The 27,145-nt window shown below is 46.8% G+C and overlaps 1 long non-coding RNA gene across 2 annotated transcripts; it reads right to left on the bottom strand.

Annotated features, from left to right (window-relative positions):
• Positions 1 to 1,803: 1,803 nt before the first annotated feature.
• Positions 1,804 to 27,039, bottom strand: LOC149458047 (uncharacterized). Of its 2 annotated transcripts, XR_016313536.1 has the most exons (4): positions 26,759 to 27,039; positions 22,782 to 23,185; positions 20,741 to 20,920; positions 1,804 to 2,031 (listed from the first exon to the last, which is right to left on the bottom strand). It is a non-coding gene; the product is annotated as an uncharacterized LOC149458047 (long non-coding RNA). The 2 variants fall into 2 exon arrangements; XR_016313535.1 differs by lacking the exon at positions 22,782 to 23,185 and having other exon boundaries at positions 26,759 to 27,025.
• Between the last annotated feature and the right edge of the window lie 106 nt (positions 27,040 to 27,145).

Here is a 27,145-nt window from a genome sequence, read left to right as displayed (position 1 = left end):
GCCAATTTTCAGGTTTCAGTGCTCTCACATTTTGATTGACAATTGCGCGGTCATGGAGCACTGTACCCAAACTAAAATTTTATCAGTTTGTTCACACAACTAGAGCTTTCTTTTGGTGGTATTTAATCAAAACTGGGGTTTTAATTTTTTGCTAAATTAACAAAAAAAGACCGAATATTTTGAAAAAAAAAAACAGGTTTCTTTGTTTCTGTTATAAAAGTTTACAAATAAATAATTGTTTTTCATAAATTTAGGCCAAAATGTATTGCAAGCATTTAACTGAATGAAATCGATTCATTCAGGTTTTTTTGTTGTGATTAGATGTTAAATGCTTGTGATTAGCTGTGATTGGCCACGGCTAATCACATGACACAGATGGGCTGTGATTGATCCAGCCTGTGCATGTGATCACTGTGACCATTCACAGCTAGACACACTTGTATACAATGGATGGCATGAAAGGAAGCCATCCATTGTATACAACTGTCATGTGACCTGCAGTGATTGGTCACAGCAGGTCATATGGTACTGGCAATGGGGCCGGTACGCAGATCTGTCATCGGCCATGTCTGAGGTACTCAGCCGGTGACAGATCTCACCACAGTGCAGCCCTCCGGGCATGCGCAAGGCGCAATCCAGGAAGGACGTCATATGACCCCCTACCGAAGGGACGAGAGGCTGGCCCAGCCATCGTTTTACTATAGGCCGGGCAGGAAGTAGTTAACACTTAAATGAACACACCTATATGCATCCGGCATTCATTTTTGAAATTTTCTTCCTCCCAAACACTCCTATTCTGAATGCACAAGTGATGGGGTTTTTTTGCCTCTAAACACTCTTGCCTCTAATCACCTGTGAATGCCTATGTGTGCATGGACACATAGGCTAAAATAAAGGGGCGTTTAGGGGCAAAAAAAAAAATCAAATGCTGTTAGTAACAGCGTTTTTTACGTCTTGTGCGCATGAGGCCTTAGGAATACCACAGTATTTGGTTAGCCTGTATTTCAGCTTTGAAGCAGTATTAAACTTAAAAACAACAAAAAAAGTATTATATTACAGCTTCGGCTTTCTCTGAGGATTACAGATGTCACTGAGTAGGAGGGGCCTGGAGGGGCAGAGCAGAGAGCCAATGACTGACAGTCACTGGCTCTCTGCTCACAAAAGACTGAGTACTGAGTGATCAGCGGTGTTTGATCATTCAGATCTCAGTCTTAGCAGAAGCAGAGAACAGATGCAGCATCGGACAAATGCTGTATCCACCTAGGTGAGTATAAATGTTTAGTAAGGTATTATGAATAGCGCCACAGAAAAAATTAAAATAAATGAATATACAAATAGCTGCAACTCCTTACCTATAAAAATAGGGTGCATAAATAGTGAAAAAAACAGGTTGCGCTAAATAAATGTACAAATAAATATAATCATAAATAAATCATATAAAGTCCAATCAAAAATAAAATAATATAAAGTCCAACTGAAAAAGTCCAAAATATAATGCGTGATGAAATACAAAGTGTTCAACCAGATATCACCAACAAGTGTATCCATCACCGAATAAATTGAATGAACTCACCAGAGCAAGATGCTGATCATAATAAAAATCAGCATACAACGCTTTCTGCTCTGGGAGCAATGATCTGTAACTTAAAGCAGCAACACTAGGAACTTGATAATTGGTCTCCAGGAAGCAATACTCTGCAGGGAATATATAGCATCTAGATCCACTTCACCACTCAGCCACCGAATCCTTAGGATGATCAGACCTCCACTCAAAATACAAGGGAATAAAAACTCATGGTGCAGTACTTAATAAAATTGTCGATTTAATAAAACATATTGGACTTACAAAAGGCAGTGTCTAAGCCGACACTAGCATGAACAGCGTGATGAATACCACAAACACGAACCCAGCCTGGCTGCGCATGCGCCGTACCACCGACTAGGGAACGTCCTGACGTCACATCCAAAAGCTCCAACCTACGCGTTTCATCATCGACGTCCTCACGGAGCGGAAGCCAAGAAAAGTGGCAGCTAGTGGGTTGAAATAAGCCATTTAACCCTGGCAGGGGTACTTGCAACAATCAACTAATATTCATTTATGTAAAATATTTATCCAAAAAAGAAAAAATAATGCTGTAACTACTTAAAAAAGTGTTTGCTGGAGTCAAGCTTTAATTTGTTAGTTAAATTATTCTAAATCTACTAACACTACTTTCTTCTCATATTAAAAATGCTGCTGTCCAAGGGTGGCTCCATAGTTAGATAGTTACACAATTAGTCATGCTGGCATTCACACAGGGGACTGGGATATGGGGGCCCCCTTGTTAAAGGGGGCTTACAGATTACTATTCCTATTAGTCTACCAGGCCAGGGTTGTGGGAAAGTGGCCCTTGTCCCCCTATGTTAAGGGATGGCCTTTTATGGTTCAGAGGGGCGAGTGCTGGCTCATTGTTCTGCCTCCAGTCAGGAAATACATTATGCCTATCCTGCTTGCAATATCAAACTTAACCACTAGAGCCTATTTCGATAAGAGTTAATAAAAATTTCCATAATTATGGAGAACATAAAGAGATGCATCTTGGGAGCTCAGACTCCATCTTAGAGACTAGGAGAGAAGGAGCCTACAATCAGAGCACATGTTGCACTAAAACCTGCATCTATTTGCATCCCCTAAACGCAGCATTGCTGATAGGCTTGGACTTTCTGCCATCTATAGCCTAACTAATGCTGTGTTTTTTGTATGTTCTTACATTAAGTGTATGTTTTTCTCATCTGTTTTTCCTAATAGTTTCACCCCCACCCTGTTTTGTAAATAAAGCTTCAAGATTACATTCAGTCTGGCTTATTGTAGAATAGGAGGGTTTAGCTGCACGTCGAGTTACAAATAGGAAAACATGTAGCGAGGACAGAACACTTGTCCTCCCCCTTTGCTGGCCTGCCAGGCTACATGCTCAGATAAAGGTCTGGTATGGATTTTGAGGGGGACTCCATGCCATTTTTTTTTAAATTATGGCATGGGGTTCACTTCAAAATCCATACCAGATCTGAAGGGCCTGGTATGGGTGGGGGTCCCCACACTGTTTTTTTTAAATAATTTTTTATGCCGACACTTCTTTTTTTTACATTCTGCTGTCAGAGAGGAACCCCGCTGACAGCAGATGAGTCATGGTTGCCAAGGACTCAACTCCTTAACAACCAGTTATTCACTTCCGACCACCAGCATTATAATACCGCTAGTTTTCACTACTAAAATACCGCATCATTTCAAAAAATATGTAATGCTGCATTTTAGTAGTGCTTTTTAGTGAATTGCAAAAAAAATTAAGGTATTTTACCGGGCATGTTAAAGCAGTATATACCTCTTTGTGAATGGAGCCCCCTATGCTTTATTTTGCTGAGAAATGACTTTGAAAAACACCCCTAGCATTTCTAGCCATGGTCATCTTAAGTAAGGGCTGATGATTCAGGTAGCCTATACTTCCTGGAATTCATCTGCCCTTAGCTCAGGCATGTAGACAGGAGGGTGAACTGAGAAAGCCCCTCCTAAAGACTCCTGGGAAGTATGACATCATTTGCCTAGGCCTGGAAACCAGGAAGTAACTGAAGAACTGTAAAAATATGTTTAAAGTAATCAAATATGATATATACTAATGCTAGCAGTGTAAGGATTAAATATAGTCAATGATTGATTGAGAGAGTGAAATTCCACTTTAGGGATTTCCATTTGGTAGCTGCTGAAAACATTGGGAGTTCAGCAAAGAAGAAACTCTGAAAATTCCCTACACACATGGCTTTACATCATAGATTTGACTAAAATCCACTACTACACAAAGTATTCACAAAGTATTATGAATCAGTTATAATTAATGACCACATGAAAGACCAACTGCCACTAGTAACTGTCTATTGTATTCTACTACACAGCAGCTTGTTTTTCAATAACTCTTAATGACTTCCTATTTCTTGCCTGCTAACAAATGATTCAGCAGCCTATTTGTACCTAGTTTTAGAGGAAGTTATTCAAACATAATGCTCTTTTTATTTTTGCACACCTAAACTTTAAATTTGTTGGAGAAGTGAGGGAACCATGTCATTGTATCTCAGGGCCTTTTCAGCAATAGGGTCTTTCCGAGGCCCAGTATGCAGCATTTTAACTAAAATCATAGAAATAGTCTATAGACGAATCAACATAAAATGGACATAGACATCAATTGCCGATGAAAGTTCATAAGGTGAGTAAAGTGCTCAGAAAATCATGCGTCTTCCTGCGCCCGGTGGACGTGCATATAAGTGTATAAGCAATGCGCACTCACCAGAAAGCGCATGTAAATGCGCATTAGTAATGATGTGATGTCATCTAATGGTCATCATGGGACGATAGCAGGAATCCTAAGCCTTTCATCTATGGGTGGATGGATTCTGAAGAATGGATTTGTCAATATCAGGATCTTCTAGAGTTCCCTTTTATGGGATAGGTGGGTGCAGTCCTCTGTGTTTAGTGGAGGCTCCATCTCTGGATGTTAGGATCGCTGTGAATTAAAGAAACTCCTCGGGGGAGTCAAAGCAAAAGGATGCCCATAGTGTAGTAAGTTGGTAAACATTTATTTGCACAAAATCCAGGTAACATGAACAGCAGGGCATATAAAACCATGTGGACTAACCGTCCAGAGTTAAAATATGGCCGCCAGAGCTCTTTGTTGCTCTGGCGGCGTGGCATCAACGGCGTTACTGTCTCTTGCTTACGCGTTTCGTGCACCCGCACGTCATCTGAGGGGAGTGTCAGTAACACTTAGCCGCGTGCCTTCTATTTATATCCACGATAGTGCATATGTAATTAAACGTGCGCCATCTTTATATGCCCTGCTGTTCATGTAACCTGGATTTTGTGCAAATAAATGTTTACTAAGTTACTACACTATAGGCATCCTTTTGCTTTGACTCCCCCGAGGAGTTTTTTTAATTCACAGCGATCCTAACATCCAGAGAGGGAGCCTCCACTAAACACAGAGGACTGCGCCCACCTATCCCATAAAAGGGAACTCTGGAAGATCCTGATATTGACGAATCCATTCCTCAGAATCCATCCACCCATAGATGAAAGGCTTAGGATTCCTGCTATCATCCCATGATGACCATTAGATGACATCAAATCATTACTAATGCGCATTTACATGCGCTTTCTGGTGAGTGCGCATTGCTTATACATTTATATGCATGTCCACCGGGCCCAGGAAGACGCATGATTTTCTGAGCACTTTACTCACCTTATGAACTTTCATCAGCAATTGATGTCTATGTCCATTTTATGTTGATTCATCTATAGACTATTTCTATGATTTTAGCGCCGCACTTTATCTTGTTTTATTTATTGGAGGTTTTGCTTGGTTACCTTGTGCTTGGCTGCTTTTTTATTCATTTTTTCCATCACACATTATCTTGCTTACTTAGTACCTTTAGGCGCTCGCATTTACCCATATTTCCTATACTGTAGCATTTTAACTCCCTTCTTGGTCTGTCTGCATACAATGGAGGAAGAGGTTCAGTAAAATAAGAGTTCAGAGTCAGAGCCTCCACAAGGCAATTGGGACAGGAGCCTGGGGCCCCGTGGATGAGCAGGAGCCCTATTACAGTCTTCATGCTGCTGCAGTAAACAATAGGGTAACGCAATTTGTTAAAGCTGTGCACCTACCTGAAGGATCTATTTATGGGCAGGTGGTGTCTGGTGATACCATGACAGTACAGAGCAGCGTTTCTCAACCTTTTCAATACAGATGGACCCTTGAAATGGTTTTCTGGTCTCAGGGAACCCCTTCTAAAAAATTACTATATCTACAACTCATGATACATTAGTGTGATGGTCAGTGAGAAGAATGCTCCTTCCACTTGTGGTCATTTGGAATGGATCAATGGGTCATTAGGAACTTATCTGAGAGGAAGAAATTTCTTTTTGCTCAAGGAACCCTTAGCAACCTCCAGAGGAACCTTAGGAGTTCACGGAACCCTAGGTAAGAAACCCTGGTACAGACAATGCAAATGTGGTGCCTTCTTGGTGCTTATTCCAATCCTTATCAATTAAAATTGAAGGTATGGCTAAGGGACCAAAGTTGTTACCTTGTCTAAGGCTCCACTGTGCCTTAATTTATCTGTAAAGCTTTATACTGTATATTCCTGTATATTACAGATATGTGCTTGCTGTTCCATGTACTTGTATGAAATAGTATGCTGTTCTCTTTGTATTGCGTCCTTTGTGTGAAATCCCTGGTGTCCCCACCAGTCCCTCTGCTTTCCTATTAAAAACTGACTACACTAGGAATGAAAGCACAGCATGGTCAGTTCTCTAGCTGTGCTGGGAACTCAATCTGCTCTCCTCCAATGATCAGACGTCTGCTGACACACCCAACCTGCACAGCCATTCAATGGGAAATTCAGTGTGCTGCTGTTTCTCCTCTGCCAGCTCTCTGTTCTCAGCTGCATAAGGAGCTTAGAGGATATATGATTACTTTTAAAACAGGGGAAAAAAAAGTTATATATAATGTTTTTTATACCTATACATACATTTTTTGCATTTAATTTCTGTTTTAAACTGAATGGGATGTTTTTCAAGGTGAGGGTTTACATATACTTTATTTAATAAAGGAAATTTATAAACTCATGGCATATGCCCAACAAAAATCTTTCTGCAGTATTTAAGCCAGAGTTAGTTGGTACTAGTGCCTTCGGATGATTGTTAAACATGGTGATGTGCCTGTTGATAAGATAAAGTGAAGGTCATGTTCTCATCTTTGGTTCTACTCCTGCATAGAATAATTACATGCTCATATTTCAAAAGTATATTTGACAGCAATTAAGGTTTTGTGCAACATTTAGAACATCTGGGAATATTATTCTACATTGTTAGAAGAGTGTTATGTAAGAAACTTCATACTATTAAGGAAGTGACTGAGACACACGTGTAAAAGACATCATTATTAGCTGTGAACTACCAATTACTAATCATTGTTTACATGAGTGACTGCATGCTTAAAAATACAACAAATACAATAGGTTACTTATTCTTTGACCAGGAAACTTAGAAAACTCTGAGCATGAAGTGTAAATCCCAAACTATTAATTGATCAGTGATTTTTCAATAATAAACATTAAAGTGGACTTTCCATCCACAGTAAAGGTCCGTTATCCTGCCAGCAGCAGCCACTGCCCAATCAAACATTAAATGTTAATAATAATTTACAAGAAATAGATTTTATAAAAACTCTCACCTCAGTCCCAGCTTCTCCTGGATATTCTAAATCCTATGAGAATGCAGTCTTGTGGGATACTGAGTGTCCAGCTATCCTAGGAGGCAGCAGTAAGGCGTGATGATATCACCTGCACCTCCTGATAGGTGGGACCTAGGTGAGTATATTCTATCTTTTTTGTTAAATAATTATTTTTAAAGTTATTTTTACTGGTAATTTTGTTTTGAGTGGTGGGGGAATTGGGAGAGGGGGTGGTGGAAACATAAAGGTTTTTTACCTTAATGCATTATATGCCTGAGCCCATTCATGATCCAGTGCTGTGCATGAGAGTTGAGGCTCTCCCAGCTCTGTCCCTCCTCTCTGGACAGATTGATAGCAGCAGGAGCCATTGGCTCCTACTGCTGTCAATTAAATGCTGTAACGAGCGGGAGGGAGGCAGAGCCTCTCCGCCTGTGTCATGTGTCAATAGATGCAGACAAGGCGGCTTGGGAGCATTTCTGCACGAGTGCCCCCAGAGAAGTCAGCTTCATATAGGGGGCACTCACCGAAGAGGAAGAGGCAGAGGTGCCAGAGGGGAACCGCAGAAGAAGAGGATCATTATACAGACATTGCACAAATTATTGCACAGAGCAGGTAAGTATGACATGCTTATTATTTTAATTAAAATAAACCTTTAATATCATTTTAAGTACAATTATCCTTTAAATTACCCCCCATGCTCCCAAGCAACCCCCTCCAAGTCTACTTCTGTGGCTCCTTCAAAATCTTTGTGCAGTCTGCTGGGCACCACAAACCTATCATTGCAGAAGTCTCCTCGTTTGGCTCCCCATTTCGAAAGAGAGGCACTGATGAAGTCATATTATTACTTTTCTCTCTTGTTCAAAGTGTTAAATTGACAGAACAGTATATTTGTGTGGAGATGTGAGGTAGCAGGTGATGCTGAGTTTAAGTGTTACTGTGGGTAGACTATATCTGTCAGGAATGGACTCGCCAACAGTGGTGGGACTCACCTGCCTTGTGGGTTGCAGTACCAGGACTGGCCAGCTGGTGCTCTCAGCAACCAGAGGCTCACTCCTGCAGTCAGCCAAAACACCTGAGGCTGATTGCAGGAGGTGCATATAAGGAATGGCCAGACTTGCAATCAGGGCCTTGGTGTATGTTTCCCAAGAGCCCCTGTACTTGCATCCTGTCTGCTTCCTGTCTGATCCTGCTTGATCCCTGACTCTGATTGAACTCCGCATGTCCTGACCTCTGCTATTCCTGACCACTCTCCAGTCTGCTCCTTTGGTACCTTGTCTGCCTGATTGTTCCTGACCCGGCCCGTCTGACTACGCTCTGCCTGCTCCTTTGTACCTTGCCTGCCCGTTTGCTACCGACCCGGCCTGCCCGACTTCGCTTAGTATTGTTCTTTTGTTATCTGTTGGGGGCTTTGGTTTGGTTTGTTTGCACTGTGTTTATGTTTAGTCTTGCACTGCATTTATGTATTGTTTAGTCTTAAATAAATTATTTTGTTTATACTATATCTGAAGCCTGCGTTTCCCTGTGTCAGTCCACACACCTCTGGTCATACCCGGAGCCCTGACACTACACCAAGGCCAATCCTGACCAGAAGTGGCTGCACAGGGAAGCCATCTTGGCTTATTGTTGCTGGGAAGGATGGATCTTGATGAGGTGGTGTATTTGTCTCTGCTAGTGTTTGATGACAGAGATTATGCTTATCAGACTCTGAAGGAGTATACCAGGGATCAACTACTAGAGTGCATAAGAATCGCTCATTGCCTAGTAGATCAGGGCACAGAGTTCTCTGAGGTGCAACCATTGATTCAGGTTTGTGCAGAGTTGGTTTCATCTGGTACCCCCAAAAGCAGGGATGAATTTTTGCCGCCATTTAGTGCCGACCAGGTAGAGTCCCTGGTATGGTTACTGGAGGATGATGTGGATTACTTTCTGGAGCGCTATTCTGCATGTGCACCCAGCCTCAATCAGCTTGCAACGTCATTCCTCTGCTCAAGGCACTCTTCCTGCATCCCCGACAGCACCCCCAGTGACGGCCCAGTATACTCTGCTAACTACCACATATCAGTCCCCTGCTCCCACTCGCTGCACCTACCTTTTCTTTAACCCTGTAAAGAAGTCCTCTGTAGCAACTGCTCCCTTCTTTGTTCCATCCCCCAGCTCTTCTCTGCCTACAGCTGCTCTATCCACTTATAAATCTGCGCTTACTTCCTGTGCTCCAGTAACTAAAACCAGGAAAAAGCGAAAATTCTTTCCAACCTGTCAGGAATGGACTGGCCAGCAATGGTGGGACTCACCTGCCTTTTGATCTGCAGTACCTGGGCTGGCCAGCGGGTGCTCCCAGCAATCAGAGACTCAACCTTTCAGCCAGCTAACACCTGGAACTGATGATACTGGTGTATTTAAGGGATGGCCAGACTTGCAGACTCTGCCTTGGTGTTGTGTTTGTCCTGGGCCCTGTATCTGTCCTGCATCCTGTTTCTGTTCCTTTGCTACCTGTTCTGATCCCTGGCTTGTGACCCTGACCATCCCTCTGCCTGACCCTCTGTACTACGCTGCTTGCTACCTGTTCTGATCCCTGGCTTGTGACCCTGACCATCCCTCTGCCTGACCCTCTGTACTACGCTGCTTGCTACCTGCTGAACCTGGCCTGTGACCCCGACCATTCTCTGCTTGCTCCCCCTGTACCTACCTGCCCAATTGATATTGACTCGGCCTGCCTGACGACGCTTGCTTGTATGTACTGTTATCTGTGGGTGGTTGGTTGGGTTTGTTTGCACTGTATTATGTTTAGTATTGCACTGCGTTTATGTTTGTATTGTTAGTGTTAATAAATTACATTGTTAATCACATATCTGAAGTCTGCGTTTCCCTGCTTCAGTCACACACCTCTGGTCATACCTGGGAGCCCTGACATTACACCAAGGCCAATCCTGACCAGAAGTGGCTGCACAGGGAAGCCATCTTGGCTTGTTGATGGGAAGGATGGATCTGGATGAGGTTGCGTATTTATATCTGCTAGTGTTTGATGACAGGGAGTATGCTTATCAAACTCTGAAGGAGTATACCCGGGATGAACTACTAGAATGTATACGGCTCGCTCATGTTCTAGTAGATCAGGGCACAGAGTTCTCTATGGTGCAGCCTTTGATTGAGGTTTGTGCAGAGTTGGTTTCATCTGGTTCCCCCGAATGCAGGGATGAATTTTTGCCACCATTTAGTGCAGACCAGGTAGAGTCCCTGGTGTGGTTATTAGAGGATGATGTGGGTTACTTTCTGGAGCGTTATTCCACATGTTCACCACAGACACTAAGAGATTGTATAAACGCAGTGCAGTCATTGACCAGACAGTTCTTTGCAGTATGGGTTGAACAAAGCTGAGCTTACACAGACATGGACAGACTTGTTGCACCCAGCCTCAGTCAGCTTACAAAAACCCCGTCCTGCTTCTAACTCTACTCCTGTATTCCCACCAGCTCCTCCAGTTACAGCCCAGTATACTTGGCTATCTACCGCATGTCAGTACCCTGTTCCCACTCGCTGCACCTATCCTGCCTTTAACCCTGTAAAAAAGCCCTCTGTAGCAACTGCTCCCTCTCCTGTTCCATCCTCCAGCTCTTCTCTGTCTCCAGCTGCTCCATTCGTTTGCAGACCTGCGTTTACTTGCAGTGCTCCAGTAGTTAAAACCAGAAAAAAGCGAAAATTCTTTCCAACCAATACCATCCTGCCAGTATCCAAACCGGTGAGCCTGCCTTCCGTGGTTCAGCCTGAAGCCTCTACTCAGCCTGAAGCCTCTACTCAGCCTGAAGCCTCTACTCAGCCTGAAGCCTCTACTCAGCCTGAAGCCTCTACTCAGCCTGATGCCTCTCTTCAGCCTGATGCCTCTACTCGGCCTGATGCCTGTACTCGGCCTGATGCCTCTACTCGGCCTGATGCCTCTCTTCAGCCTGATGCCTCTCTTCAGCCTGAAGCCTCTCTTCAGCCTGATGCCTCTCTTCAGCCTGAAGCCTCTACTCAGCCTGATGCCTCTCTTCAGCCTGAAGCCTCTACTCAGCCTGATGCCTCTCTTCAGCCTGAAGCCTCTACTCAGCCTGATGCCTCTCTTCAGCCTGAAGCCTCTACTCAGCCTGATGCCTCTCTTCAGCCTGAAGCCTCTACTCAGCCTGATGCCTGTACGCAGCCTGATGACTCTCTTCAGCCTGATGCCGGTACGCAGCCTGATGCCTCTCTTCAGCCTGATGCCTGTATGCAGCCTGATGCCTCTCTTCAGCCTGAAGCCTCTACTCGGCCTGAAGCCTCTACTCGGCCTGATGCCTCTACTCGGCCTGATGCCTCTACTCGGCCTGAAGCCTCTACTCGGCCTGATGCCTCTACTCGGCCTGATGCCTCTACTCGGCCTGATGCCTCTACTCGGCCTGAAGCCTCTACTCGGCCTGATGCCTCTACTCGGCCTGATGCCTCTACTCGGCCTGATGCCTCTACTCGGCCTGAAGCCTCTACTCGGCCTGATGCCTCTACTCGGCCTGAAGCCTCTACTCGGCCTGATGCCTCTACTCGGCCTAATGCCTCTACTCGGCCTGAAGCCTCTACTCGGCCTGATGCCTCTACTCGGCCTGATGCCTCTACTCGGCCTGAAGCCTCTACTCGGCCTGAAGCCTCTACTCGGCCTGAAGCCTCTACTCAGCCGGACGCCGGCATTCAGCCTGATGCCTCTACCCAGCATGATGAACTGATCCAGCCTGACGATCCTATTAGGCCAGTTGACTCGATGCCCGCTGTTGATCCAGATGATCCGGTACCTGATCCGGTGCCCGCTGTCGTGCCAATTGACTCAGAGCCCGCTGTCGTACCTGGTGACTCGGTGCCCACTGCCTTGCCAGATGACGCGGTGCCCGCTGGCGAGCCAAATGACCTGATGCCTGGTGACCCAGTGCCCGCTGTCATACCTGGTGACCCGATGCCCGCTGTCGAGCCAGACGATCCAATGCCTGGTGACCCGGTGCCCACTGCCTTGCCAGATGACGCGGTGCCCGCTGGCAAGCCAAATGACCTGATGCCTGGTGACCCAGTGCCCGCTGTCATACCTGGTGACCCGATGCCTGCTGTCGAGCCAGACAATCCGGTACCTGATGACCCGGTGCCCACTGTCGTGCCTGTTGACTCGGAGCCCACGGCCTTGCCAGATGACACGGTGCCCGCTGTCGAGCCAAATGACCTGATGCCTGGTGACCCGATGCCCGCTGTCCAGCCAGACGATTCAATGTCTGCCCCAGTGCCCGCGGTCATGCCAGTTGACTCGGAGCCCACTGCCTTGCCAGATGACGCGGTGCCCGCGGTCGAGCCAAATGACCTGATGCCTGGTGACCCGATGCCCGCTGTCCGGTCAGACGATCCAATGTCTGACCCAGTGCCCGCGGTCATACCAGTTGACTCGGAGCCCACTGCCTTGCCAGATGACGCGGTGCCCGCTGTCGAGCCAAATGACCTGATGCCTGGTGACCCGATGCCCGCTGTCCAGCCAGACGATCCAATGTCTGACCTAGTGCCAGCGGTCATGCCAGTTGACTCGGAGCCCACTGTCGTGCCTGGTGACTCGGTGCCCGCTGCTCCGCCTGGGGGCCCGAGACCTGTCGCTCCGCCTGGGGGTCCAGCGCCCGCTGCTCCACCTGGGGGTCCGGCGCCCGCCGCTCCGCCTGGGGGCCCGAGACCTGTCGCTCCGCCTGAGGGCCCGAGACCTGTCGCACCGCCTGGGGGTCCGACGCCCGCCGCTCCGCCTGAGGGCCCGAGACCTGTCGCTCCACCTGGGGGTCCGGCGCCCGCCGCCCCGCCTGAGGGCCCGAGACCTGTCGCTCCACCTGGGGGTCCGGCGCCCGCCGCCCCGCCTGGGGGCCCGATGCCTGTCGCCCCGCCTGGGGGCCCGATGCCTGTCGCTCCGCCTGGGGGTCCGGCGCCTGCCGCTCCGCCTGAGGGCACGAGACCTGTCGCTCCACCCGGGGGTCCGGCGCCCGCCGCTCCGCCTGAGGGCCCGAGGCCTGTAGTTCCGCCTGGGGGTCCGGCGCCCGCCGCCCCGCCTGGGGGCCCGATGCCTGTCGCCCCGCCTGGGGGTCCGATGCCTGTCGCCCCGCCTGGGGGTCCGATGCCTGTCACCCCGCCTGGGGGTCCGATGCCTGTCGCCCCGCCTGGGGGCCCGAGGCCTGTCGCTCCATCTGGGGGTCCGGCACCCGCCGCCCCGCCTGAGGGCCCGAGACCTGTAGTTCCGCCCGAGGGCCCGAGACCTGTAGTTCCGCCCGAGGGCCCGAGACCTGTAGTTCCGCCCGGGGGCCCGATGCCTGTCGCCCCGCCCGGGGGCCCGAGGCCTGTCGCCCCGCCCGGGGGCCCGAGGCCTGCCGCCCCGCCCGGGGGCCCGCTGCCTGCCGCTTCGCCCGGTGGCCCGATGTGCCTCTGCCCGGGGTCCTGCCCGATGTGCCTCTGCCCGGAGTCCTGCCCGATGTGCCTCTGCCCGGAGTCCTGCCCGATGTGCCTCTGCCCGGAGTCCAGCCCGATGTGCCTCTGCCCGGGGTGCCTCTGCCCGGAGTCCAGCCCGATGTGCCTCTGCCCGGAGTCCAGCCCGATGTGCCTCTGCCCGGAGTCCAGCCCGATGTGCCTCTGCCCGGAGTCCAGCCCGATGTGCCTCTGCCCGGAGTCCAGCCCGATGTGCCTCTGCCCGGAGTCCAGCCCGATGTGCCTCTGCCCGGAGTCCAGCCCGATGTGCCTCTGCCCGGAGTTCAGCCCGATGTGCCTCTGCCCGGAGTCCAGCCCGATGTGCCTCTGCCCGGAGTCCAGCCCGATGTGCCTCTGCCCGGTGTACCGCTGCCCAGAGTCCTGCCCGGTGTGCCAGTCTTTGATATCCCGCCAGTTATCAGACCCGGGCGGTGGAACATTTTTCCCAGCTAGGACTGTTTGGAGCGTCCTGAGGCCGCTCCTTGAGGGGGGGGTACTGTCAGGAATGGACTGGCCAGCAATGGTGGGACTCACCTGCCTTTTGATCTGCAGTACCAGGGCTGGCCAGCGGGTGCTCCCAGCAATCAGAGACTCAACCTTTCAGCCAGCTAACACCTGGAACTGATGATACTGGTGTATTTAAGGGATGGCCAGACTTGCAGACTCTGCCTTGGTGTTGTGTTTGTCCTGGGCCCTGTATCTGTCCTGCATCCTGTTTCTGTTCCTTTGCTACCTGTTCTGATCCCTGGCTTGTGACCCTGACCATCCCTCTGCCTGACCCTCTGTACTACGCTGCTTGCTACCTGTTCTGATCCCTGGCTTGTGACCCTGACCATCCCTCTGCCTGACCCTCTGTACTACGCTGCTTGCTACCTGCTGAACCTGGCCTGTGACCCCGACCATTCTCTGCTTGCTCCCCCTGTACCTACCTGCCCAATTGATATTGACTCGGCCTGCCTGACGACGCTTGCTTGTACAGTTGTGTCCAAAATTATTCAACCCCCACTGAAATTGAGTGTTTTGGCCAGTTTGACATTGCTTTTGATCATTCAGTCATCTTGCTTACATTTACATTAAAGAGGCACTTGTAGGTCAGACAAATATAACATAACAGTTATAATGAAATAACCACAAATGTCTTTTCTGTGCTCACAGCATTATCAGTTTTATTCAACCCCCAAGTGACATTCAATCTTAGTACTTAGTACAGCATCCTTTTACAGTTATAACAGCTTTTAAACGTGAAGCATAGCTTGACACAAGTGTCTTGCAGCGATCTACGGGTATCTTCGCCCATTCTTCATGGGCAAAGGCCTCCAGTTCAGTCACATTCTTAGGCTTGCGCACTGCAACTGCTTTCTTTAAGTCCCACCAGAGGTTCTCAATCGGATTTAAGTCTGGTGACTGCGATGGCCACTCCAAAATGTTCCAGCCTTTCCTCTGCAACCATGCTCTAGTGGACTTGGAGGTATGCTTGGGATCATTGTCCTGTTGAAAGGTCCAACGTCTCCCAAGCCTCAGGTGTGTGACGGACTGCATCACGTTTCCATCCAATATCTCCTGGTACTGAAGAGAATTCATGGTACCTTGCACACGCTGAAGCTTCCCTGTACCTGCAGAAGCAAAACAGCCCCAAAGCATGATTGACCCTCCACCATGCTTCACAGTAGGCAAGGTGTTCTTTTCATCATAGGCCTTGTTCTTCCTCCTCCAAACATAGCGTTGATCCATGGGCCCAAACAGTTCTAATTTTGTTTCATCAGTCCACAGAACACTATCCCACAACTTTTGTGGTTTGTCCACATGGCTTTTGGCATACTGCAGTCGACTCTTCTTATTCTTTGGAGACAGCAAGGGGGTACGCCTGGGAGTTCTGGCACGGAGGCCTTCATTACGCAGTGTGCGTCTTATTGTCTGGGCTGAAACTTCTGTACCCACATCTGACAAATCTTTTCTCAGTTCCTCAGCAGTCACACGGGGACTTCTCTCCACTCTACGCTTCAGGTAGCGCACAGCAGTCGAAGTCAGCATCTTCTTTCTGCCACGACCAGGTAGCGTTTCAACAGTGCCCTTTGCCTTGAATTTGCGAATGATGCTTCCTAAGGTGTCTCTTGGTATGTTTAACATCTTTGCAATCTTCTTATAGCCATTGCCCTTCCTGTGAAGAGAAATCACCTCTTCTCTTGTCTTCCTGGACCATTCTCTTGCCTTCACCATGTTTGTAACCACACCAGTAAATGTCTAGAAGGAGCTGAGTATCACAGTCATTTTAAAGCTGCCTAATTGGTGCTTATTATGCTTGATTGCTGCTCGGTGACATCCACAGGTGTTTTCAATACCTGATGGAAAGCACCTGTATGAACCTCTGTTCTTCAGAGTGGTAGTCTTTAAGGGGTTGAATAATTGTGGCAATGAAGAAACCACATAAGAACCATTTACTACTGTATTACATAAACAATTGATGTCATTTTAGTTGCATTTGGGTAGTTACAACGTCCTTGTAGGATTTGATTCTGAATACAATTCCAAATGTACACTATAGTCCCTAAACCCCTTTACAGCATTGGGGGTTGAATAATTTTGGACACAACTGTATGTACTGTTATCTGTGGGTGGTTGGTTGGGTTTGTTTGCACTGTATTATGTTTAGTATTGCACTGCGTTTATGTTTGTATTGTTAGTGTTAATAAATTACATTGTTAATCACATATCTGAAGTCTGCGTTTCCCTGCTTCAGTCACACACCTCTGGTCATACCTGGGAGCCCTGACACAACCAGTACCATCCTGCCAGTATCCAAACCGGTCAGCCTGCCGTCTGAGAACCCGCCTTCCGTGGTTCAGCCTGGTGCCCCGGCACACGCAATTCAGCCTGATACCCTGATGCCTGATGACCCAGTGTACGCTACCCAGCCTGATGGTTCTACCCAGCCTGATGGTTCTACCCAGCCTGATGTTCCTACCCAGCCTGTTGAACTGATCGAGCCAGATGACCCGGTGCCCGCTGTCGAGCCAGACGATCCAATGCCCGATGACCCGGTGCCCGCTGTCGAACCAGATGACCCGGTACCCGCTGTCGAACCAGATGACCCGGTACCCGCTGTCGAGCCAGATGACCTGATGCCAGATGACCTGGTGCCCGCTGTCAAGCCAGATGACCCGGTGCCCGCTGTTAAGCCAGACGATCCGATGCCTGATGACCCGCTGTCGAGCCAGATGACCCGGTACCCGCTGTCAAGCCAGACGATCCGAAGCCTGGTGACCCGATGCCCGCTGTCTTGCCAGATGACTCCGTGCCACTGTCTTGCCAGATGACTCGATGCCCGCTGTCTTGCCAGATGACCCGGTGCCCGCAGTCTTGCCAGATGACTCGGTGCCCGCTGTCAAGCTTAAAGACCCGATGCCCACTGTTTTGCCAGATGACTCGATGCCCACTGTCGAGCTTGACGACCTGATGCCCGCTGTTTTGCCAGATGACTCGGTGCCCACTGTCTTGCCAGATGACTCGGCGCCCACTGTCTTGCCAGATGACTCGGCGCCCGCTGTCTTGCCAGATGACTCGGCGCCCGCTGTCTTGCCAGATGACTCGGCGCCCGCTGTCTTGCCAGATGACCCGGCGCCCGCTGTCTTGCCAGATGACTCGGTGCCCGCTGTCTTGCCAGATGAGTCTGTGCCCGCTGTCTTGCCAGATGACTCGGTGCCCGCTGTCTTGCTTGACGACCCGATGCCCGCTGTCTTGCCAGATGACCAGGTGCCCGTTGTTTTGCCAGATGACTCGGTGCCCGCAGTCTTGCCAGATGACTCGGTGCCCGCTGTGGAGCTTGATGACCCGATGCCCGCTGTTTTGCCACATGACTCGGTGCCCGCTGTCTTGCCAGATGACTCGGTGCCCGCTGTCTTGCCAGATGACTCGGTGCACGCTGTCGAGCTTAAAGACCCAATGCCCGCTGTTTTGCCAGATGACTCGGCGCCCGCTGTCTTGCCAGATGACTCGGCGCCCGCTGTCTTGCCAGATGACTCGGCGCCCGCTGTCTTGCCAGATGACTCGGTACCCGCTGTCTTGCCAGATGACTCGGTGCCCGCTGTTTTGTCAGATGACTCGGTGCCTGCTGCTCTGCCTGGTGGCCTGGTGCCCGCTGCTCGCCTGGTGGCCCGGTGCCCGCTGCTCCGCCTGGCGTCCACCCTCTGATGAAGTGCCGTAGCACGAAAGGCCTCAAGAGGAGCCAGTAGCAAGTGTGACTTTCTGACCACTGGGACCACGAGGAGGTCCGGTGGTCTCTTATTCTTACCTTTGCCGGGTTAGTACATGCTTTATCTATTTTCCATACTTACCAGTCCGCTTGATGGCCGATGGTATTTGTGTGCACATGTGACCCTGGCTTAACTACTGTTGATCCAATAAAGTTCTTGAACCTACTACACTATTGGCGTTCCCTTTTTCTTTGACCCTCTTGCTGGAGGGTTTCAGATCTGCATCTACCATTTCTGGGGTACCTGGAACCAGGAGGGGGATCCCTGTCTACCTATCTTTTGGGGCGAGAGGGCTCTCTGGACCTGGAGGTATATCACTGCACCCAAGGCTGATGTCATTATTTGAGAGGGATGACCTATGTGTTCTTTGGATCTGCATGCCTGGCTGGTCATCTGGATGAGATTGCATACATGCGCGGTTGGTAAGTGCGCATTTTTTCTGTTTGATTCCAGTCACCTAATGAGGAGGAGGCCTTCACATGTTTATGATCATTTTATTGTGAAAGGACTTTATGAACTATTTTTAATTTATTTCTAATTTTACTGATTTAATTACTTTTTTACTTATTTAATTACATTACAGCGCTGCACTATATATACTTATTAAAAAAGAAACTTGCATAGCTTTTGTTATATGGATGCAACCTGAAGAGGTGTAGTGGATTGTGATAGACAGTCCACGTTTTATTAGATGATCAGTAAAATGACAATTTTATAGTCTTGCTACTGTCTGTTTCTTGCTCTTTAAATTCCTTACTCTCTTAAGTAAACAATCAGATATAGGTTGACAGAACAATGATGATAATTAAGATGGCGCCTTCATCCGGAGTCTCACCCTTGGTGACTCATTAGGAGAAAAGTATCTTTTAATGTAAACCACCCCCATAAAAGGGAATGAGTCTTTTTGGGGACAATGATTGGAAGATATCAACACGGATGGAAGAACACACAGAAACCCAGTGGACTTTTCACCCAATCAATGTATATGCTTTGCCAGCATCATAAGCCCTATAAATGATACTGTTAGTTCCTCAATAAAACAGAATTTTAGGAAGTTGGCAAACTGCGAAGTGTCAGTGTGTTACTTCCACGTGCACGTATTCTCATATTAATTTGGCTCACTGGTAGATCACGGTAAATGGTCTGTAAGTGACCTAGTCCAAAACAGAGGTATTTCATACAATGGATTATATGTGGATGAGCAGCACAGTAATCTAGTGGTTAGCACGTCTGCCTGGCAGTACTAGTCTCATCGGATTGAATCCCAACCACGGCACTACTTGTATGGAGTTTGCATGTCCATGCTTTGCCTGGATGGGTTTCCTCCCATGCTCCAAAGATATGCTGGTAGGTCATTTGGCTCCTGTCTAAACTGGTCCTAGTATGTGCATATCTGATTCTGAATATGAGTTCTTAGATTGTAACCTCCTTGAGGGCAGGGACTGATGTGAATGTACAATATACTGGGGTTAGACAACAAAATAAAAACATTACATGATTTGCAGGTGTGAAAGTGACCACATGTTTCGCTTTGGAAATAATATAACATTATTTTGCTTCCACTGTGTGATGAGACACCTAGATAACAGGTGGGAAGTCTCACTTTCGTCATTCACTGTGTACGCTGCTAGTAATAATACGAAGTCATGTCAGAGCTTACTGAGTCTCAAAGAGGGCATGTTGTTGGTGTCCGCTTAGCTGGTGCCTCTGTGACTGACATTGCAAATATAAAACAGTATCCCATGAAAACTGAGAATGAGCTTTGCAGTCACAAGTTTTATTCTTATTCCGGGTCACAATCCTGCGCAATGTCTTTTTATCTCTTTTGGACAGTTGACCATGTGGGCTGCGCTTATGCTTATCAGATGATATTTTCCCGGAAACTGTATATGCCGTTATAACCTTTAAAACTGTACCTAGCAACACGGCAAATAAATTGCCAACTTTAGTCACAGAGGCACCAGCTAAGCGGACACCAACACTTTGCCCTCTCAGTAAGCTGTGTCATGACTCCGTACTACTAGCAGTTCACATAGTGAATGACGAAAGTGAGGCTTCCCACGTGTTAGCTAGGTGTTTCAGCACGTACGAACGTAAAAGCACTCATTGGGGCGCCTACATGTGAAAACATTGTTTGCGATACACATGCATGTGCATGCCAGAGTAAGAACAATAATTACAGCACCAGACTTCCTTTATAACACTAAACTGATGACCTATAGGGGCTTTTGAAGTGTCTTCTATAGAAAATGTCAGGTACTGACATTTTTCACCATTTCATAGGCACACACAAATTTAGGTTTGGCATGTTGGGTATCTATTTACTCAGCTCAACCTCCTCTTTTATATTTTGCCCATAATTTGGGTAATATATTATGTTTTCCCTAAAATTTCACTGTAGTGTTATATTTACTGAAATTTTGCGCTTCTCAGACCTTTGCAATAATATCGTGTGACATAAAAAATTGGAACTGCCACTATTTTATTCTCTAGGGTGTCTGCTTTCAGAAAATACATAATGTTTGGGGGTTTTGTGCAATCTTCAGGCCTAAAATGCCTTTTTAAACATGCATGAAAAAACTGCAAAAACAGATCTGGCAGTAAAAAGGGTTAAAAAGGTATGTCAGAAATGACAGCACGCATACACCTCAGTAAAGTTTCTTTAAAGCCCAACTCCAAGCCTGAGATTTCCAACCCTCCTCATTTGCCTTTCACCCCTTTGTTATTTTATATCCTTAAACAAATATATATCCCTACCTTTTTTTCAGGTGTTTTCTATCTGGCCCATTGACATCACTGATCCTTTTCATCCTCTTCTTCCTCCGGTAGTAGGTGTATCTGAAATGCTGCAGATCAGGTTCATCTATTGATGATGCATTAATCTCTGTAGCATTTTCTTGTGAGTCCAGGTTGAGGATGGAGTCTTCACACCCTGGTCTAACAGAAAGTGAGTTGAATGACATTATTCAGTCGGTAGGAGGAGTGGTGCTGGATGAATTACAGGCTGAGTCTTTGGGGGACAGTGCCAGAGATATTGCAGACAGAACTATTTTTTTTAGCTTTCCTCATGCCAAGGGACTGATTATTTCTTTATCCCTGATTCACACTAAATGGGGCTCTGAAATCGCGCTACTTCAGCCGCAGTATTGTGATTGCAAAGCTGCCAGTCAGTGCGGTTTCATGTGCACCTTGCCGACATCTGTTCGACTTCATGTACAGATGTCAATGCAAGTCGCACATGAAATCGACAAAAATAGTGCAGAAACCTTTTTCAAAATCGATGCAAGTTGGAGTCGCACTAATTTGAACAATTCCATAGGCACAAATAGGGTGCGACTTGTCATGCGATTTTGAATCGTCAAATTGCTTGACAAATCGCATTGGTGTAAATGGGTTCTTAATGTTATTGAGCAGCTTTTTTTATTAGAAATAAACCAAGGTCATGTTCTTGCAGTCTATTAATGTTATTTTCAGAGCAGTAACATTAATACTAACTTAGTACTAGTCTAGTTATTTTTTTACACCCTTCCTTGTTTTTAATCTGTGCAGGTACCTGTTGATGGATTTTTGACGTCTGCAGTGGTTGCAGCAATTTCTAGTGGTTTCTTGAAGGAAGCTGTGGGATGTTACTGCATTCTGCTAAGAAATATTTGAAGCTGCAGGTTACATCTTCTGGGGGCGATACAGCATTAGTTATGTGTAATGGTTTGTATCCTAATACCTGCATGCAGCTTCTTCTGTACTGACTTTCCTCTAGCACTGTGAGGGTCAGCAGCTTTTGAGAAAAGTTACACTGCTGACCCCCTCCCCTTTCCCCTTCTGCCCTTCCTGGCATTCACAGAACTCATACCAATATTGTTCCACAGTGCGTGGCAGAAGGGGGCGGGCGAGTAGCACAACTTTCTCCGTAGCAGCGGCTGCTGTTAACCTTCACAGTGCCAGAAGATAACTGTTCAAGGCTGTATCCAGTGGCTCTAAAGGAGGCACAATAGGGAAGTGCAACACACTCTAACTTTGGTAAGATTTCTTTGTTTAGTTAGAGGCTTGCTTGAAACCTAGATAAGAGTCAGCCTGGGAGCAAGTCAGTGAGGCAACTTCAGATTAGACTGGGAGGCTCTACATGTCAGGGCTTCTGGAGCCCTCCCACCCTTCTAGAAGCAACTGGCACTTTTTAGAAGAGGGGCAGAGGAGGGGAGGAGGCTTGGATTTGTATGTTTGAGGGAATCTGTCTAATCCCCAGGCAGGAGGCCTAGCATGGTGGCTAGGATAATCCTTAACTATGGGAGAGCCTGATCAGCAGGGGGAGTAGGAGTCAGGTGGAGGATGGAATGAGGAAGGTGCTGCTGGTGTAGAGCCTGGGAGTGGGGAGTGGGCACCAGAGGAGGGGGTCTGCCTACAGGCTGAAGCTGGACAGTGTCCCACAGTCTAAAAAAGAAGGGGAAACAACCTGTGCTACACCCCAGGCAATACAATGTGTGAAAAAAATATATATTCTGAAACAATAGTGAAACAATTAGTGAACTGCTGCTACTCTTTCCCTGAACACCAGAGAATACAAACATATAAAAAATGAGTGCGCTATACACTAAATAATCAAACAATAATCAATTAAATAAATGCTGCTACATGAAAAATGGGCATAAATTAATTGAAATTATATAAGTCCACAGTCATATATTAAATATTTAAAAGTCCCAAAATCCAATAACACAGTGCTGTGTGCTAAAAATATCCTCCAACGGAAAGTGCATAGGTGTCCCCAAATGCTTGACACAAAAGAAAAAAATCAGCCTCTTACCAGACACTTTGATCTCCAATCAAGAGATCAAATGAGCAGATGGTGTTCAGATCCCACACTAACACCCTAGTTAGCCATATCAAAGAGATGAATAGAAGATGAATGGACAACTGCAGGTTCACTTAAACGAATCCATCACATCAGACAGCTCTCCACATCATGCAAGGAAAGGTTTAAAACAGAAGAAGAAAACTTTATAGTGCAACCCGATAAACCAGCAAAGAATTTATTAAAGTATTGCACTTACATAGATAAGGTGCATAAAGGCAGTGTAATCATTTAAAATTCCAGCAGTGTAAGACCACCGGCCAGAATGAGGTGACATCACAGAAAGCTCCGCCCGACACGCGTTTCTCCAAAAATGGTGTCCTCTGGGATTGGAGAACATTTATACGTCCCACAGTCTGCCAAGGAAAAACAGCCTGTCAGCATTGAAGGAGCCAGCCTAGCGAAAGGCCTGAAAGCAGCTGCAACCCATTAAATGTCAGGAACAGGACAGTGTGATAACTTCTACACCACCTGGGCCAAAGAAGAGAGAGGTGGTCAGGTGGACACTCTCAAGACAGACAAGTGGATGAGGAGATTTTCATCTGGGGTCTGAGTAGGTTCTTCCAAGGGGACAAAGTGCTCCTTGCAAATACTGTGTGCTGATTTCTGTCCTTTTTTGCGAAGAAATTTGTCCTCCAAAGTTGTACAGTTCCATTTGGCATCCCATATATCCATAGGCCCCATCAAAGTTGTTAACCCCCAAAATAATTTAAAAAAAAAATCTCAAAGACTGTTTTACTGACCTTGGATGAAAGTGTGGAAAATGCATGTTGCCTGGCTGTGCAGAGTTTAGGGGGACCCAAAAACTCAGTGGCCCTTGAGAAGGTAGTGCTACAGAAGATTTTTACCATTCACAGCAGTCTGCAGGTAAAGGGATATACACCATTACACATAACTAATGTGTTTGGTGCTGTATCCCAAACAAAATTACTAAACATCAGCATTAAATTCGAATGTTCCCCACAAATGCCATGCTGGCAGCAGGGTGACTATTGATTAAGGATTCTTTTGATAGAAACATCCAGTTATAGATGTAGAGGTGGTCAAAGGCCAAAAGGTGACATGAATGTGTGGGACCAATCTAACAATTGGAACAGGACTCTTGATCATAAGCTTTGAACATAACTATGGATGTTTAGGCTGTCTGAGCATGCAGACTTATGTTTTGGAATGGGCAAGAGAAGTGGGGGAGGATGGCAATGGCTTATCTCAAAAGAACAAGACTTTTAAATCTGTATCACCACTTCTTTCCAAAATTGGCTGGCTAGGACCAGAGACATTAAAATGGTTGCCAGGTGACCCCCCATCACATATCTATAACAAACTAAAGTGGTTGTAAAGGTAAACTTTTTTTTACTTTAATGCATTCTATGCATTAAGGTAAAAAACGTTTTAATAGTAACTCTCCCGCAGCCCTCCCTCCCCCCCAATACTCACCTGTGCTCAATCTCGATCCAGCGCTGTGCATGTCTGCAGCAGCTCTTCTCCCCTGTCTCACATGCTTGGCTGAGAGCAACGGGAGCCATTGACTCCTGTTGCGGTCAGTCAAAACCTGTGAGCAGGGGGCGGGACCAAGAGAAGCTGTGTGTTTGAATAGACGCAAACAGCCCAGCTCGAGATCAAGCATGATAAAAAAGCATGAGCAAATGAATGCTGAAACTCCTGCGCTGGACGATGAGCTCCACAATGTCCGTAACCCCACATGGAATACTTTTTGGGAATGCAAGCCTTGCTGCCCTCAACGGACCAGAGAAATCCAAAGGAGCTGTGTGCAAAGAAACAAATAGAGGGCGCACGGGCCTAGTGCATTACCTTCTAAAAAATAGATTTATTGAATAAAAGTAGTATACTCACAAAAGAATAAAATCAAAGGCACATCACAAAAAAGACAGCATGGTGAAATCTCCCTAGATGGTGGCTGTTGGGGGACTGTAGGCCTCCAAATGGCTGATGCGTTTTGAGGCAGAACTTCTTCTGGTTATGGTTATGTTTGAAATTTGCACATTGATTTGTGGATATAAGAACTACGGCACCATTTTGGATTTGTTTCAATTGATGTATGCACATAGTGTTGTAGGGTGCAAGCAGCTGCTTCAAATAAATTAACAATTATTTTATTTATTTGAATATAGACAGTATTTTCATAGCAGTGCAAACTTTTTGAAATGCATTTAGCCCTAAAGTGATAATGTGTTCCAGGTTGCCTTTAAAATATGAATGTATTAAACTGAATAGTTTTAATAGTTTGAATAGTAACATCCCTTTTGTGTTATAAATTAGGGAGGGAATTGGATTTGGAAATATTTTTATGGGGTTTTGTAATCCTTTGCGGTTTGGGGAGATTATGATACTGACCAGAGGTCTTTTGCTTAGGAGTATTTTTGAGCCCAATGAGGGGAGGGAGCTGGTTATGTGGTATATGGTTTGAAGACATAGGATAGGTTGTTTCTTCTGGGAAAGACATTGGCTTATACTGAGGTTGGGGACAGCAAGACATAAGAGGAATAGGGTGCTTGTAGGAATGTTGGGGAGGAGTATGAACCTGTCCGGGTTTTTTCCAGTTGAATATTCTCTGGTGGTTATAATCATCTATGTCCCTCCTAAATTTATTAATTTTAACTTTTAGAAGATCATCTTCTCTTTTAGTATTCTTTATAAAAAATATGTAACCAACTAAGAGGGAAGCGAGACATGTTGTCTTGTAAATTTCTAATAAGAGATTTGGCTTTTAGTATAAGTGATGGGGACCTGATGTTCCTCTGTTGGATAATAATATACATCCATTTATGGGAACATAATTTGGATATATAATCCCATTCTTTTTGCAGATCCTGAGACAGAAAAGAGCATCTGTGTTATATTCTCAATCCTCTTGGAGTAACTTTGGAGTTAAGATATTGTTTAAAGCAGAGTTCCAGCTGAAAAAAAAAATAAAAGTCAGCAGCTACAAAAACTGTAGCTGCTGACTTTTAAAATATAGACATTTACCTGTCCCTCAGTCCAAAAGTGTCCTTACCGCAGGTGGTTTTGTCTTCTCTCCCTGGCGTCAGCATATGCAGTGTGGGCACCCAGCTGTGACAGCTTGCGCATGTGCGAGAAGCACTGCACTTTGCGAATGGTCCCATAGTCTTCTGGGACCTGTCACATGTCCCAGAAGATTACAGGGAGAGAGGGGGGTGGGGGGGGGGGGGGGAGGACAACTTCCACTTCTGATCGGCTAGGCAATCGCAACAGAAGTGGGAGCAGGTACCTGTCAAATTTGGGTACCCCCCCCCCCCGCTTCCCAAAGGTGCCAATTCTTAATGGGGGACAAAGGCTTAAAGTGGAACTTCCCCTTTTGGGTGGAGCTCCGCTTTAATAAAAAATAAATCCCACCATTGTTGGTTGAGATGGACAATGGTTTCTTCAAGTCTTTTAAACAAAGCACATGTGATTATGAATGCATTTATCTATATGGCAGTAAGAAGAAAAGAGCTCCAAAGGAAGGAGCATGTAGAGTTCTTCAAGATCATCATATTTAGCAGCTTTTATTGATATTATTATTATACAGTATTTATATAGCGCCAGAAGGTTTCAACTCCATATTTAGTACTATACAACATGCATATGACAAGTCTAATAGCAATATTGCACAAATGAAAAAAAAAAAAAAAAAAAAAAAGGACAGTAGTGGATTACTGGCTACTTCTGGTAAGTATTCCAGCCACTACAGCCTGAAGGTGCTTCAACCTAGACAGTGGCGTCCCAATCGCATGGGGTGACACCCAGGGGCATATCTGCCGCTTGGCAGATCGGGAGAGCTTGGCATGGCTCGGGTGGGAGGCAGGCTCAGGCGGAAGGCAAGCTTTAGGCAGGCTCAGCAAGTCTTGAGCAGGGAAGGCGGGCTCGGCTTATGCCAACCTGAATTAATAGCAAGTCGGCTGTCTTACCCTCTCTGTGCCTTCCCAGAGCGCCGATTCCCTGCTGCAGCCACTGACTTTAAGATCCGACAGGAAGCCCAAGTCCGGACTGACCAATGCAGCTATGCTCCGCCCACCTGGCCTCTCTGCAGCCATCCGGCCGTCTATTCCATTCACTGCATAGGGCTGGAGGGCAGAGTCTAGAGGTCAGCTGACCATGAAGAGGGGGTGCAGGAGAGGAGACTATCACTGCATGTCAGGTATCAGTGCAGCCACAGACACCACGAACCCCAGATAAGTGCTCCTTTACTTGTCAAATAGAGTCTCCGTCTCTCTCTCCCCCCCCCTCCTCTTTCTCTCTTCCCCCCCATCTCTCTCTCTCTCTTCTACCATTCCGGGACTCCGGGAGGTGCGACG

The sequence above is a fragment of the Staurois parvus genome, unplaced genomic scaffold (genome assembly GCF_062004578.1).
Source record: "Staurois parvus isolate SC_StPar_1 unplaced genomic scaffold, SC_StPar_1.0 ptg000298l, whole genome shotgun sequence".
Taxonomy (NCBI): domain Eukaryota; kingdom Metazoa; phylum Chordata; class Amphibia; order Anura; family Ranidae; genus Staurois; species Staurois parvus.
Note: the sequence above shows the minus strand (reverse complement) of the source record. Positions and strands in the feature narration are given on the sequence as shown.